We start from the raw sequence: 14,940 nt of genomic DNA, 5'->3' as shown, positions 1-14,940 counted from the left end.
GCAGTGGTTGAGAATCTGCCTGCCAATGCAGGGGACACGGGTTCGAGCCCTGGTCTGGGAAGATCCCACATGCCGCGGAGCAACTAGGCCCGTGAGCCACAACTACTGAGCCTGCGCTCTAGAGTCCTTGAGCCACAACTACTGAGCCCGTGTGCCACAACTACTGAAGCCCGTGCTCCACAGCAAGAGAAGCCACCACAATGCAAAGCCAGTGCACCACAACGAAGAGTAGCCCCTGCTCTCCGCAACTAGAGAAAGCCTGTGCGCAGCAACGAAGACCCAATGCAGCCAAAAATAAAATAAGTAAAATAAATAAATTAAAAAAAATTTCCCTTGCCAAAATAAATAACCTGTGTCACCAGTTGCCTGGGTATGCTAATGCCAATCCTGTTTTTCCTCTCCCGAGGCAGCCCTCAGCACTCAGCAAAAGTAATATCTGCTGTTATATTTGACTCACCTGCTCTGATTCTTCCATAATGAAATATAAAGAGTGGGAGCCAGGAATGGAACTGGATAGAAAACAAAGCTCAGTGTATTATTTGTGGGACCAGTGCCTTGTCTAAAAGCTGCCTTCTCCAGCATCCAAATAGGCTGCACACCCTTTAGGTGCTCAGTGGACTTAGAGGCGGTGGAAGCCCTCAGCATCTCTCATCAGGGCACCCAGCCTTCATCCCTGCATTGTCAGGACTGCTCTCAAGACCGGAAAGGCCAGGACCAGTTGTGGAGCCATTTGAGAGCATAAGTTGGCCTTTGGCTTCACGCAGTGAGGGATTTGGTCTTTGTTCTCCATTTGGCCCTTCCGTGTGGCTGCAATGATGTGGCTCTACCAACTTCAGGAGGGAAACAGGACGTTCAGCTACGTTAACAGGCATTTTCTTGCTGGCCGGTGCTTCCCATCAAGGGAGATCCAAATTAGGCCAAACCGCTTTTTGATCTCCTCCCTTTTTTTTTAATGTCAGGAAAGATTTTTTCTTCCTTTTCAAGTTTCTTATTAATTTTTTCTACTTTTCCCATAACTGTATTTACTTGTTTATTTTTCTTGCTTGAACATTGTGGATGAGGTTTTGCTTTTAAAGTGCTATAGAGGTTAAGGGGTGGGAACAAAAGTACGAAATTATTTTCTCTTCTAATATGACAACATCACAAATCCTAACAAAACCTTTTCTCTTTGACACGGTATAATGAAAAGAAAGTGGCAGGACTGAGTTTTGAATGCTGCATCTGCCACTTAAGATTCAACATCTCGGACTCTCAAATTTTATTATTTCTAAAATGAGGAAAACTACCTTGTAGAGTTGTTGAGAGCATTAGAGATGATAAAGGTATTCATCACAAATACCTAGCCTGTGCTCAGGGTTCAGTTAATTATGGCTACTGTTATTGACCTACTACTACTATTGTTATTTTCTCCACTAACCCATTAAGAAAGTTTCTCCGCTAACCCATTAAGAGATTTGTGAAATGCAAAGCCTTGCGCATGGTATCCAGCTGAGATGGAGGAAGACACCCAGGGCTGCTATAGTCCAGGAGGCTCCAAGGTGCAGGGTCCACGCTGCAGGGCCAGTCAGAACTGCTCTCCCCAGGCTCTGCTCTCTCTTCCAGGTTTGCAGTTCCCAGACCATCCACTTGGGTAATGGAATGATATGGGACTTAAAGCCAAAGTCTCTTGGCTGTAAATAGTCTTTGAATTACATGAGCAAGAAAGTCCAGGGACCTGAAGCTGGTGTTCCTGCTATATTCTGGAGCCATTGCATCCTTTAAACAGTGGCTACGGTGAGATTTGGAAAAGTTAGTTCCTGTCACTTCCTTGCTTAAAGCCATCCCCACTTAGTATAAAATGCCAATTCCTCATCATGGCCTAAAAGTCTTTATGTGATATGGCAACTACCTGTGTCTCTAAGAGCATCTCCAACATAGGACACCTTGTTCATCCTGCTCAAGTCACCTCTTTCCTTCTCTTAGGGACTTGGCTCATCCTGTTTCCCCCCAGAGTGAAATGATCTGTCCTCTGTGCTTCAAACAGCCGGTCCTTCTCAAACTCCATATTTTGTCTCAAATATCACTCATCCCAAGAGAACTTCCATGACTTTCTCTTCAAAGGGATCCCTCTCCCCACTGACAATTCCCTATTATGATGTCATTTATTTTTGCAGTGTCATTCTTCTGAAAATATAAAATTTACATTTATTAATTGTTTTCCCTACATGGTCTAGAATAAAGCATTTGAGGGCAAGAACCACCACATGCCCAGCCTAGTACATAGTGAGCTGGCAACAAAATAGTTGTGGATTAATTCTATATGCCTGGAATGTGAGTGTCTGAGGAGGGATGGCAAAAGATGAGACTTAGGGAGAGAGACAGACAGAAGTTAGGTCATAGCAGGTCTTATTCTATACAGGAGGCTAAAGATTTTTAAATTTTCCTTTTATCTTTCTCCCCTGCCACAAATTAGAAGTTGAAGGACTTTGAATAGATGAAGAGCATAGTCATATGTATGCAATATCTTAGGTATATGACTTGTTCATGGATGGGGAAGTAGTAGAGTGGATAAAGCAAAAGTGATAGAACCAGACATTTTAAAAATGCAGACTTCGTAGGATTTGGTGATTTCTTTGAACAAGAAGAGAAGATAGTATTGGAAAATAGTCTTTGATCGTGAATTGTTGAACACTTATACAGAATTCTATTTATTTCTATAATTGATTTAAAATTAAGCTTTAATGACTGATTATCTCTAAAAGAGAGTCATATTTCATCACCTATCCAGGCATAAGCTTTTTATATTTTGAATGTGAGCTTTAGGGCTAATTTTAAGAATATTTAGGAATTCACATGTATATTTTAAACTGATCTAAGATCATATTATTTCAAACAACCCCACAAACTCAGCTTGAGTCATAGTTCAGATTCATACCTTTGCATTAATTTGAAACTCTATTATTTCCCTTCAAAGAACTATTTCAATAATTCATTACTAAGTTCTGAGGCCCATGGTACCCTTCAGAAGTCTCTATGTACAATGGAGTCTATTATGACAGAAATGTTCTACAAATTTTCTGATGCCTATTGCTTACGTTTTAACTCTTTATCTAATTATCTCTTTCCCAAATTTATAAGAAAACACACTTGAGCAAAATAATCAGATACACAAAACAAAAAATGAACTTCTGAGAGAAAATTCCAGGTTGAAAAAGCTACACAATCCAAATTACCTCAATACTCCTTTTGATTCTCTTTTTCTCTTTTTGGACTGTCCCCCTCTTGGTTTCACAGGTTCTGTTTTAGAGGTGATTATGGGTGAGCTTCATAGATGAGTCTAAGAGAGGATGAAGTATAATTCTAGATCACCATGGAGCTCTGCTACAGCAAAAGAAGTTTCTTTTTTAAAATTTTTTATGTTTTTAACATCTTTATTGGAGTATAATTGCTTTACAATGGTATGTTAGTTTCTGCTGTATAACAAAGTGAATCAGCTATACATATACATATATCTCCATATCCCCTCCCTCTTGTGTCTCCCTCCCACCCTCCCTATCCCACCCCTCTAGGTGGTCACAAAGCACCGAGCTGATCTCCCTGTGCTATGCGGCTGCTTCCCCCTAGCTATCTATTTTACATTTGGTAGTGTATATATGTCCATGGCACGAAGTGAGAGAGTGGAAAAGAGGTTTTAGATTCAAGCCAGGGAGCTTTGAGTTCACCCAGACATTAGTCACATGGAGGCTCAATGTGCGACTTGGACCTGAACAGAGACCTGTTTTATTTAAATATCGGTGAGTTTATTACCGTGACTCCCTTGAATTGCTATCATTTATATTATGTTTCCCCTTCCTTTGTTTCCATTCTTTCTCTGACTTAAAACATTTCCATCTTTGGTGTGTAGAAAATTCAAATTTTTCTCAAATCAAAAGTTCTTGTCCCCCAAAGAATTACCCAATACATTCATATTTTGTGATTGAGGGCAGAGCTTGGTTTTACCTTTATAGATCAGTAAGTGTGGCCTACCTAGAGATTGTGACATCTGGTACATTACTAACTCCTGCTACTTTCCCAGGTAATCCTTGATAACTCATCCAATCTCATCTCCCAAGTTTCCTCTACAAGTGGCAAGCAAGTCTACAGATGGATAATTACTTTCAATTTAGGGTCATAATTACATTAAAGAAGGACAAAATTGTAATCTTGCTTTTCAATGATTTACATTTTCCCCCTATTCTATATGTTATTTAAAACAGATATTCACCAAGAAGGCTTTTTTTCATCTTTTTAAGATATTATTTCTTATAATAAAAGTGATATGTATCTTTATATCGATGTATTTGGAAATACAGGGAAAAAGAAAGATATCACCCTATAACTCTCTTCTGGCTTTACATCTTCCACTTTTGTAGACCAATTGAACCTCTTCATTGGCCCACCTTATCCCAGCTTCTGCCATTTTCCTGGACTTGAATTTCTTGTTCCTTCTGCCTTGAATGCTCTTTCCTCAGAACTGCATAAGCCTAGTTAATTCTTATATTTCAAATGTTAGCTATAAAATTATTTCATCAGCATGCCTTGTATAACTATTCTATTTGACTATCATCTCAAGTTTCTCCAAATTTCTCAATTTCTCAAGAAAAGCCAGAAATTTGGATTTTTATGTGAAGAGTTCCAATTTTGAAAGATTACCTAATGCCATCTAATTTACACTTTAAAAAAAGTACCTTACAAGCCATACAAAATTGGCCATCTGCTATCCATATTTTGCTCACTGGTGACCAATTTGAGATTCCGATTTGCCACAATCAATATCTATCTTGCTTATTTGCTTCTTCTCTAAAGTTATCTCTCATTGGAAATCATGTTCCAAGAGAGCAGAGCCTTATTTGTCGTGTTCTGTGCTATTTCCCTAGCACCTGGTATGCAGCAGATATTCAACTGATTGGTTGAACAAACGAGTCTCAAAACCATAAAATAAAATTTTAGTATCTATACATTCTCTTTTCCTGTAAATAAACGTTAACAACAATAACAATATGAATTTTTATGGTACACATTTTTCTTGCAACTTGGTTTCTCACAATTTATCAACTACAATTTTCATCCAATATTACTGTATATTCTCCTATATAATAGAGTCTATAATACCAGGTTTAGCCGCTATATAGAATTGCCAGAAGATTCGCTGATTCCCAGCTCCCCGCTCCCATCACTCTACAGGTTCTCAGCATTTAGGTGCACTGTGAACATTATCCATTGAATTGTGTTTAAATTGTGGTTCCTCTTGAGTCTTTTTCAGGTGCCCACATTTCCCTTTTGAGGCTGGATACACTTCAGGGGGACAGAGTCATGGTCTGGAAAGATGTGTGTGTTCAAATAGAGTAAATTAAGGGATAGTCGTAGTGTGGTTGGGTGCATTGTTGACTGTCATTTACAAAACAAAACACAACCTGCACCACTTTTGGAAACTTGAATTGAAGTTGTTGACCAAGAGACCTGGGTTTTTATCCCTGAGTTGCTACTAACTATGCAGAGAGAGACAACCTTTCTGGCCCAATGTTTTTTGATCTGCAAAAAGAAATGAGAGTAAATTGGATCTGAGGCACCTCACACTCATTCAGAGGGTTATTATCAAATAAACCATAAAATAACAAATATTGACAAGGATATAGAAAAATTGAAAGCTTTGGGCACTGCTGGTGGAAATTTCAGATGGTATCGTGGAAAACAGTATGAAGATTCCTCAAAACATTAAAAATAGAATTGTCCTATTATCCAACAATTCCACTTTGGGATATATACTCAAAAGAATTAAAACTAGGATCTCGAACAGATATATTTGTACACCCATGTTCACAGTAGCATTATTCACAATAGCCAAAGGTGGAAGCAACCCAAGTTTCCACATGGATGAATGAATAGATAATTAATGCAACCTTAAAAAGAGATGAAACTCTGACACATACTGTAACACAGATGAACCTTGAGGACATTATGCTAAGTGGAAGAAGCCAGGCACAAAAAGACCAATACTGTGTGATTCCTCTTATATGAGGTACCTAGAGCAGTCAAACTCACAGACAGAAAGTAAAATGGTGGTGACCAGGAGCAGGGGGAGAGGGAGGCTACAGAGCTATTGTTTAGTGGGTTTAGAGTTTTAGTTTTGTAAAATCAAAAGAATTCTGGAGATGGATGGTGATGAAAGTTGCAAAACAATGTGAATGTACTCAATACCACTGAATTGTATGCTTAAACATGTTTAAGGTGACAACTTTCATGTTATGTGTACTTTACCACAATTAAACGTAATTTTTTTTAAAAGGAATTCCTTTATTTTTATTTATTTATTTATTTATTTTTGGCTCTGTTGTGTCTTCGTTTCTGTGCGAGGGCTTTCTCTAGTTGCGGCAAGCGGGGGCCACTCTTCATCGCGGTGCATGGGCCTCTCACTATTGCGGCCTCTCTTGTTGCGGAGCACAGGCTCCAGACGCGCAGGCTCAGTAGTTGTGGCTCACGGGCCCAGTTGCTCCGCGGCATGTGGGATCTTCCCAGACCATGGCTCGAACCCGTGTCCCCTGCATTGGCAGGCAGATTCTCAACCACTGCACCACCAGGGAAGCCCCAAATGTAATTTTAAAAATTTTATCTCAGGATTCTTCTTGTTAGAATGTTTTATAATTCTAGAAGCTCTCGTAAAGACCATGCAGAGAGCTACTTGCAGGTTCTTTCTTTCTTAGACAGTCTCTTCCCTAAAGGAAAATCTGGCTCCGTGGCGGGGCTGGGCAAACAGTCCCCAACTTTGGTCATCTATGTCTCCCAGTTCTGGGTCCCAGCAGACCAAGGAGATTTTTAAAAACTCTGTCCACGAGAAAAAAGAAAATAAATCAAGTGTTCCTTGTTATTATCTTTTCTTCGGCTTTCCAACTGGAGCTTTATTTTCCCTTTCCCACATCGACTAAGACATTTCCCCGGCGCTCAGCCGCACCACCCACCCCGCAGGATCATGGCTATTTTCGTAGGCATTTTATCCTTGCATCTCAAAGAATCAATCTCCCCTCTTCTTTCTGCTCCTCTTGCACATATAGTTCCCCTGAGCTGTGTTCAGCTGTCAGCCTCGGCGATGAGCGGCACCGATTCCCCGAGTTATTAGGAAGCCCTCGGAGCGTCTCTGCAGCACAGATCCTGACAGTTGAACACCCATGATCAGCTGGCTCAGTGGGGAAAGAGAGGGGAGGGGACGAGAGCTATTCATTGCAGTGTATTTATAACTTGGTCCTGAAAGCAAGGATGGCGGTGTTCAAATAGGAGAAGGTGAAAAGACATTTTATCCTAATTAAAAAGGTAATTAAGTAACACACCGAAGAATTTAAATCAGTGCTCTTGGTTTTTCTGACAGTTCTGATGGTATAACTACGCAGAAACCTTTCTGGAACAACAAATGTTGCTTCTTACGCTCTGTTGCTTGCTGAATGGCCAACTATGGATGAGGAATTACAGTAGGAATTCCAGGCAAGAGTGTCTGAGATAAGTAAAGATCCCTCTCAAAGGAAAGCAATGCATAGAGGCATGAAATCTCCAGCTTGCCAAGATTAAAACTCTGTGCTCAAACCACCACCGCTGCCAACACTCCGTGCCTTTCCTTGCGCCCGATCCAAGCTGCCCCTCTCACTCTGAGCCTCTCCTAAAGAATCTTCTAGTCTATCCATTAGCCACTTCTTTTTCCGCTACCTGTTCTAACTCATGGCAGTTCCTGGCATGCTCTTCACTGGGCTTTTGTTTCCAGATATATTCTAATTAAATGCAGTTTTATTATTACTTACGTATTTGTTTATTTCAACATTTGATGCTATATCTATCTTCCTGACTATTGATGTCAGCATCAAGTCCAAGTGCATGGTAATTCCCAACGAACTGCTGGCTAGATTTTGAAAACTTCGGAAGTCCCTTATAACTTGGCTCAGAGTCTTGAAATAATCACTTAGTTGTGTTTTGCAAATAAAGTTATTTTAATCAGTTGTATCTGTAAACTTCTGATTGTTATAAAGTATCATCAATAAATTATTTTTTACTTAATGCTTAACTCAATTCTGGGTACTTGTTATGTTAACAGCATTGAAATAGTTATTTTCTTTAGATTATTTCTATAACAAATGTATAATTATCTTCAAATTTATATGAAGAAATTGTACAACATATAAAATAGTGATGTATATATATGTATTCATATACATGTACACTTTTACATACATATACTATTACATATATATACATAAATGACTTCTTTCTGCAAAGAAAAAATAAGACTATATATATGTTATATATATAATATAAATATATACACAAACATTGACAGATTCAGGATAGTTATATACAACAAATATTTTATCTTATGCTTTTAAACATGAATATATGGAAGAACCCTTAAATAATCAAGATGATATGACAATAAGATCTTAATGTGACTTTCCAAAACAAAACCCAACCAAAATATTTGCAAAAGAATTATTCCTACCAAATGATAATCCTCATTAATTTGCATGTACATTCTTTGGAATGATTAGGTAACCAAAGAAAAGTTGAGAGAATCTTTATTATATTTCACTTGTTTCCTATAAGAATCATAACATGCCATACAAAGACTTTGGGTTGATGAATACTGAATTTGTACGTTGCCTAAGAAAAGAGTAATATCAACAGTTCCAGTCTCACCTAAGAGGGCTTACAAAATAATATATATATAGTCAATTCTTATTATTTGTGGTAGTGATGTTCTATACATTGCCGTGAACAGTGAATTAGTGAATACGGAACCATTGCTCTTAGGGGAAATACAGAGTTAGGTTCCTGTGAGCCTCTGGTCACAACATTTTAATCAACTGAGTAATACAGAACCTTGTTTTATGTATTATGTTTCTGTTTAAAGACACCTTATTTAATATGTATTGTTGATTCATTACCGATGAATCCACAGCTAACAGCCCTATAACTCATGCCTGAACAAAGTTTATCTGAGATACATATTTTCTCTGAAAGTCACAACATAGCCTTCTTGGGCTTAGGAACACTAGATAGCACTTTACTGCTATGCTTGGAGACCATTTTACACAGCAAAATCACCAAAAAAAAAGCTCAAAAATGTGAAAAACTGGCACTAACTAGACCTTGGAAAGGACACTTGTTGACAGAATAAGAGCTGAAACATGGCAGAGCATCGCCTTGTATGACCTTGGCTGGGAACATGTGCGTTGGGCAAATTTTTCGCTACTCTATGCAAGAATACAAATGACCATGAAAGCCCTATGAGTAGTGATTTGGGGATTACAAATAAGTTTTTGCAAATATGGAATCCATGAAAAATGAGGAACAGTGGTACCTCCTTGTAAGTTTTTGGAAAACTATCAAATTACCATAATGAACATTATTTTTGTTAATACAATGAATTGTTTTATTCACCCATTTATAATTATTTTGATTTTATTATGAATGCCAAATTAAAACTAAGAGAAGATAAAGAATATAAATATTTGACAAGTGAAGATTATTGATCCGAATAAGAATCGAAGTTCTCTTGGATGTAATTTCGGGTACCGAATTGATTCCAACTCCTTTGTCAGTAACTACATTGCCTTTTCATTTTCATGATAGTTAGAAAGTCTTTTGAGAAATATAAATGATTTTTATTTTTACAGTAAGACCAAATATCTGAATGGCCTCAGTGGGCACACTTGGAATATGGAGATTTCAGGGGTTTCAGGGGGCTGAATCTCCCCATATTTTTAAAATGAGCAAGCTTACTGAGTTTACATGTTTAACAGGGAACTATTTATGATTTCAAAGAGACATTAGTAATGCTCTTGTCAAGTGCTAGATTCAATCAACATACAAATTTTTGAAATAATAAAATATGGGAAGCTAAATTGTTAAAGATATTTTCGATGATTGGTCTTTTAAATCCTCTGATTCCCAGGTAAAGATTGTACGATATGGTTACATATCTTTCATGCACAAAAAAATTGCACAGATACTCAAATATTTTTTACTCTATAGTTTACATAGTGATGAGAAAATCATATTTTATGTTTTTGGAAAAGCTATTTTATTTGAAGGGTCCAAAGGTGTATATACTTGGGATCATGTAACTTTTGGGAACTTGGCCTTGATTCAGTTTCTTTGAATATTTCCATGGATTATAGTGTGTGGGTCATATGTGAGTGTGGCTCATGCCTCCTGCTCCACAGATCAACATATTAGAGGAAATGTCATTTAGGAGAAAAATAATGTTTACATTCTTCTCTGGCTTTTTTTCGATAATATTTGTGCCCTGAAAGATGCTCCTGATTTTTTTTCCAAAACCTGGGAACTAGATAGTCTTTTTTTAAAAAAATTTTCAACCTTGTTTTTATTTTTTCTGAACTTAATTTAAAGGTAACACTGACATTTTCCAAAGTGAAGCAAACAGAACTTGCACAGGGCATTTCTTTCTCTCTTGCCCAGCAATCTCCATAACAACAACAAAAGAAGACATTAGACTTTCTAAACTCGCAAGTACAAATATTGGCAGTTTTCAGTGTTGTTTTTTTCTTCTCTGCATCTCAAGCTTAATGAGGGTGAACAGTAGTGAGTTCATGAGCTTCTCCAAGTGAGCCTAGAGGGCCGAGCTTATCCCTGATGAGCTATTCTCTGAAGCTCTGGTGTTTACCAAATGTGTCAGATGGATAATGTTCATTAATGAACCTGAATATCTCAAAGCAGAGTGATTCTTCCTAATATTATGATGCTTTAATGACACGTAATAAGACCGCCAAAGACTACCAGCAGCTAACAAGTACACATTTCCAAATGTAACATTAGTAAATGTTTGAGTGCAGCAAAATCCTAAAACTGGTAGATGAAAGTGTGCTTACTTTGCCTCCTGAGGACCTCAGAAATGAATAAGTGATGAGTAAGACAGCCCCGAATGAAGCATTGAGACTGGGGGAAAATGGGGCAGCTATGGCATTTCCAGTGATTTGCATTTAATATGTAGAAAAGGGAGCAAGAAATGAACTTAGATATAGAAGTATAGAAGGGAGCAGAGACAATAAAAAGGGATCAGAATATATCAAATTATATTCTTTCATGAGAAAGAAAATGAATTCCTGTATAGTCTCCCAAGAATCATCATAAAAATGTCATTGAAGTGCCATTGTCCGGCCCAGATTGTATTGACCTCCTTACACCAAAGCATTGCCCTGGGACTGCCTGTCTGCTTGTGACATTGCTTTCTTCTTCCTACACAACTCCATGGTTTTGTTAATCACTGAGTGTTGAAGTCAGTCCTTTACTAACTTCATCGAGACAGAGAAAGTACATTCAACTTTTCTATGGATCTCCGTGGAATTCCACAAGCAGCTTTCATATTCTTGAGCCTGTGTTGTCATGCTTCAGTTGAATATGATGGTTTCGTTTTTATTATTAAGTAACCAACATGATATGACTTGGAATCTATGTCTGTTCTTTTTTTCCCCACAGCAATTCTTACTGTAAAAATGCTAAAAAATAATAAATCTAATTTCTGCTTTGCCATAAAAGGAATGGTGAAATGTTTTCTGAAGGATAAGAAAGGACATGACTATTAATAATGTGTAAGATAGATTTCATAATCTTCTTCCCATTTTACTTATCCTCTTTGAAATAAGATCCATTGTACCTATCTTTCATTCATTCAATAAATATTTATCGAGTGCCTATTCAACAGAGTAATGTGTGGCTGACTTGTAAATTATTTATAGTAAACTTTTATTATAGACTACAAAAAGCAGTCAAACAGCAATTGCACATTCTAAAATTTAATTTCTCTTAGAAAATAAATTACTATCCACCCAACTTAGTGAGGCTTTTACATATAATTGTGTGTGTAATGTTTTCTAAAATGAGACAAACTACGTGTTTCTTAAAAATGAGATACCTTTCTTTCTTCCCTCCTTCCCTCTCTCTCTCTTTATTCTTTCTTTGTCATCTCTAATGAGCTTTCTTGCCCGCAGATACCAGAAAACATTTATAAAACATTTCTCTTTTCTCCTTATGTTATATGAATTTGAGCTCTAATTTTTACTTCTATGAATATCTAGGTAGTTACTGATTGAAATACAATCAATACAAATACTACTTACAGAATACAGTTGATCTAGACCCTCCAACCCCTGCAACCCACCATTCTACTCCCATCAAAGTGTGTCCTAATCAAGGAAATCTCCTCTGAGACTTCCATGTGCTACCACTAAAGACTATAATTATACATTTAAAGTTTATGGAAACAAAGATTAATTAGTCAAATAGTCTATTATACTGCTCCGCACATTTCCAATCTTAAAGGCAGCTAAAAATAACTAACAGCTGTTTTTATTATGCCTTTAGTAAATAAAAATAAGCCTAAATTTTGCCCACCATGATTTTGCAGTAATAATTACATTCAATAAACATTTTTTACTTAGCAAAGAATACTAACCAAGGTTATGATTTGGGAGTAGATTTAAGACATAAACACTGTTTATGGATATACATTTTGTTCTTTCTTGTTATCCTTGCTTCTAAATGTAATACCATCCCCACTAGTTAAGATTCCAATTTTTGAACTCTCAGAGAAACGATTTAAATCATGGTACCTTACATCTAACTTAAAGTATTTGTCCTGAAGTTTTAAAGCATTTATTTACTAAAAAAAGAAAAAAAAAATATTTACTACCTCAGTGAACAGAAATATGAGTCCTAAAATCCATTGTCAAATATTGTATAACTCCATTTCTAAACCCTATTTTCAGTAATGTGGCAAAACATTGCCTCTAACATAACTTCATTTCTCACAACCATCTTCATTAAGTTATACTTCTTTTCAACTCAAAAAATCTAGGGCAGGGTGAAATTTTTCCTTGCTCCCCACTGCCATGCTTGTGGCTACCAGTTTCTCTTGGTGGAGCCATTCTTTCTGTCACCATCAGAACCTTCCATGTTTATACTGATGCTTCTTTAACATCCCACACTCTCAAGTTCTTAGTGTCATCTCCTCAAATGATCTCTTATCTCCAGTCACTCACCCACTGGCAAAAAAACCCCATCTCACAACTGCAACAGTAGAAAAAACTTATTTGCCAATTTCTTGCCTTGAAATTCTTTTTCTGAGGACTCGTTTTTATGTTCTTTAGCTATTTAACGCTGAACTTTTGTCTTAGAAGGCCTTTGATTTTCAATTTTTCACTATTCCCCTTGATTATCTTGATTTCTCACATCCATCTTGATTTCATGTCCCTTCCTTTCTGGTCTGAGCCATGTTCCCTGTCATATTCGCTATTTACTTATGACCAATAAGGACTGATTCACTGTTTCACTCTTCTGCCATTCACAACCAGATAACCCAACATTTGGTATTCTCTCCTGTCTGCTTCCTTTGTTCCGCAGTACTCACCTCCCAAGTGTGTCTAATACAATTATGTATAATACTTTGTTTATACTCATGACATTCTGATTTCAACTTCAGGTCTGCTCTTTATGGAGTTTCTCTTGTCTTCCCACTTTTAAAATTCTTAGATTCCCACTTTAAAGATTCCTATTCAGAGAGTGATGAAAGTTGATCCAGTAGGATTTTTCAATTTCCCAATACCATAAAAGGAAGCACTAGCTAGCACTTCACTAAAATCCATTTTCTTTTTTTTCAGGACACAGCTAGGATCTATTCAATATTTTTTTCCCTTCTTTTGCAGTTAGCTGTATCCTTGTCATTGAATTCTAAGCAATGGAATATGAATGAAAGCAATATGTGTTATTTCTGTATAAAGGCTTTTAAAAAGCAGGTGAAAGAGAACGGATTATGCCACCCCAATATGTGCCATTTGGCTTGTGAGCTGAAGGCAATAGACCCAGCAGACTCAGGATAATCTTCTTACCTCCCCTTAACTGCCTAAAATAATTTAGTATAGGGGCCTGTACCAGGAAAAGTGGTTATAGCACAGATAACTTTTTAATCTGAAAGACTTACCTGCATGGCAAAGCAAGCATTTATTTACCAAATATTTGCTTTTCTCATCTTCCTGTGAATTGTCTTCTTCTCCTTTAAAACCCCAGACCCTATCTATTTTCTTAGCTCAGGATGGTATATAAACCTCAATTGCCTGACTATCTTTGAGTCTCATATTTTTACGGGACTGCCATACATACAAACTTAAATTTGTGTTTCTCCCATTAGTCTGCTTTATATCAATTTAATTATCAGACCAAGCAAGAACCTAGAAAGGCAGAAGAAAAATTATTTTTCCTCCCTTACACAGGTATGCAGGCTGCACCTTCCTTTCCCTTTCTAAAGACAGATGCAAAGGACAATGAGGTCTTAAGGGATGGTAGATCCATTAGATGGAAAGATACTATATCCCCGAATCTCTACATGCAAGGTATACACCTGCTTTGAACTTTTATGTGTATGATAGATTATCTTCTTTTATGTGTGTACCATTATATTTTTCTGCCTATTTTCTGACTATTAACAAAACCCTAAGTAATATCTCATTTATTAACAACATATTGAAGGAAAAAAAAAGGGTGTCTCAAAAACTTTTAAAATTTTCATTTTGTACTTTAGTCATTTGTGTACTTGTAAAAATTTCTCCTACTAGATTTTAAGTTTCTTGGTAAAAAATAGCTCCTTGGACTGTATCTGTTTCATTTCTAATAAATGGTGATATATCTATACTGTTCAGTTAGAAAGAAAGAATATTATGTTCTATAAAAATTGTATGCAAATCCCTTAAGATTATATGTTAAGAACTGGCACAACCTTCATTTTAAACATTCAATGAGAAACGTGCAATAAGGGACTTCCCTGGTGGTGCAGTGGTTGAGAATCCACCTGCCAATGCAGGGGACACGGGTTCGAGCCCTGGTCTGGGAAGATCCCACATGTTGCGGAGCAACTAAGCCCGTGTGCCACAA

The sequence above is a fragment of the Balaenoptera physalus genome (genome assembly GCF_965194825.1).
Source record: "Balaenoptera physalus genome assembly, chromosome: 9".
Classification (NCBI taxonomy): domain Eukaryota; kingdom Metazoa; phylum Chordata; class Mammalia; order Artiodactyla; family Balaenopteridae; genus Balaenoptera; species Balaenoptera physalus.
Note: the sequence above shows the minus strand (reverse complement) of the source record.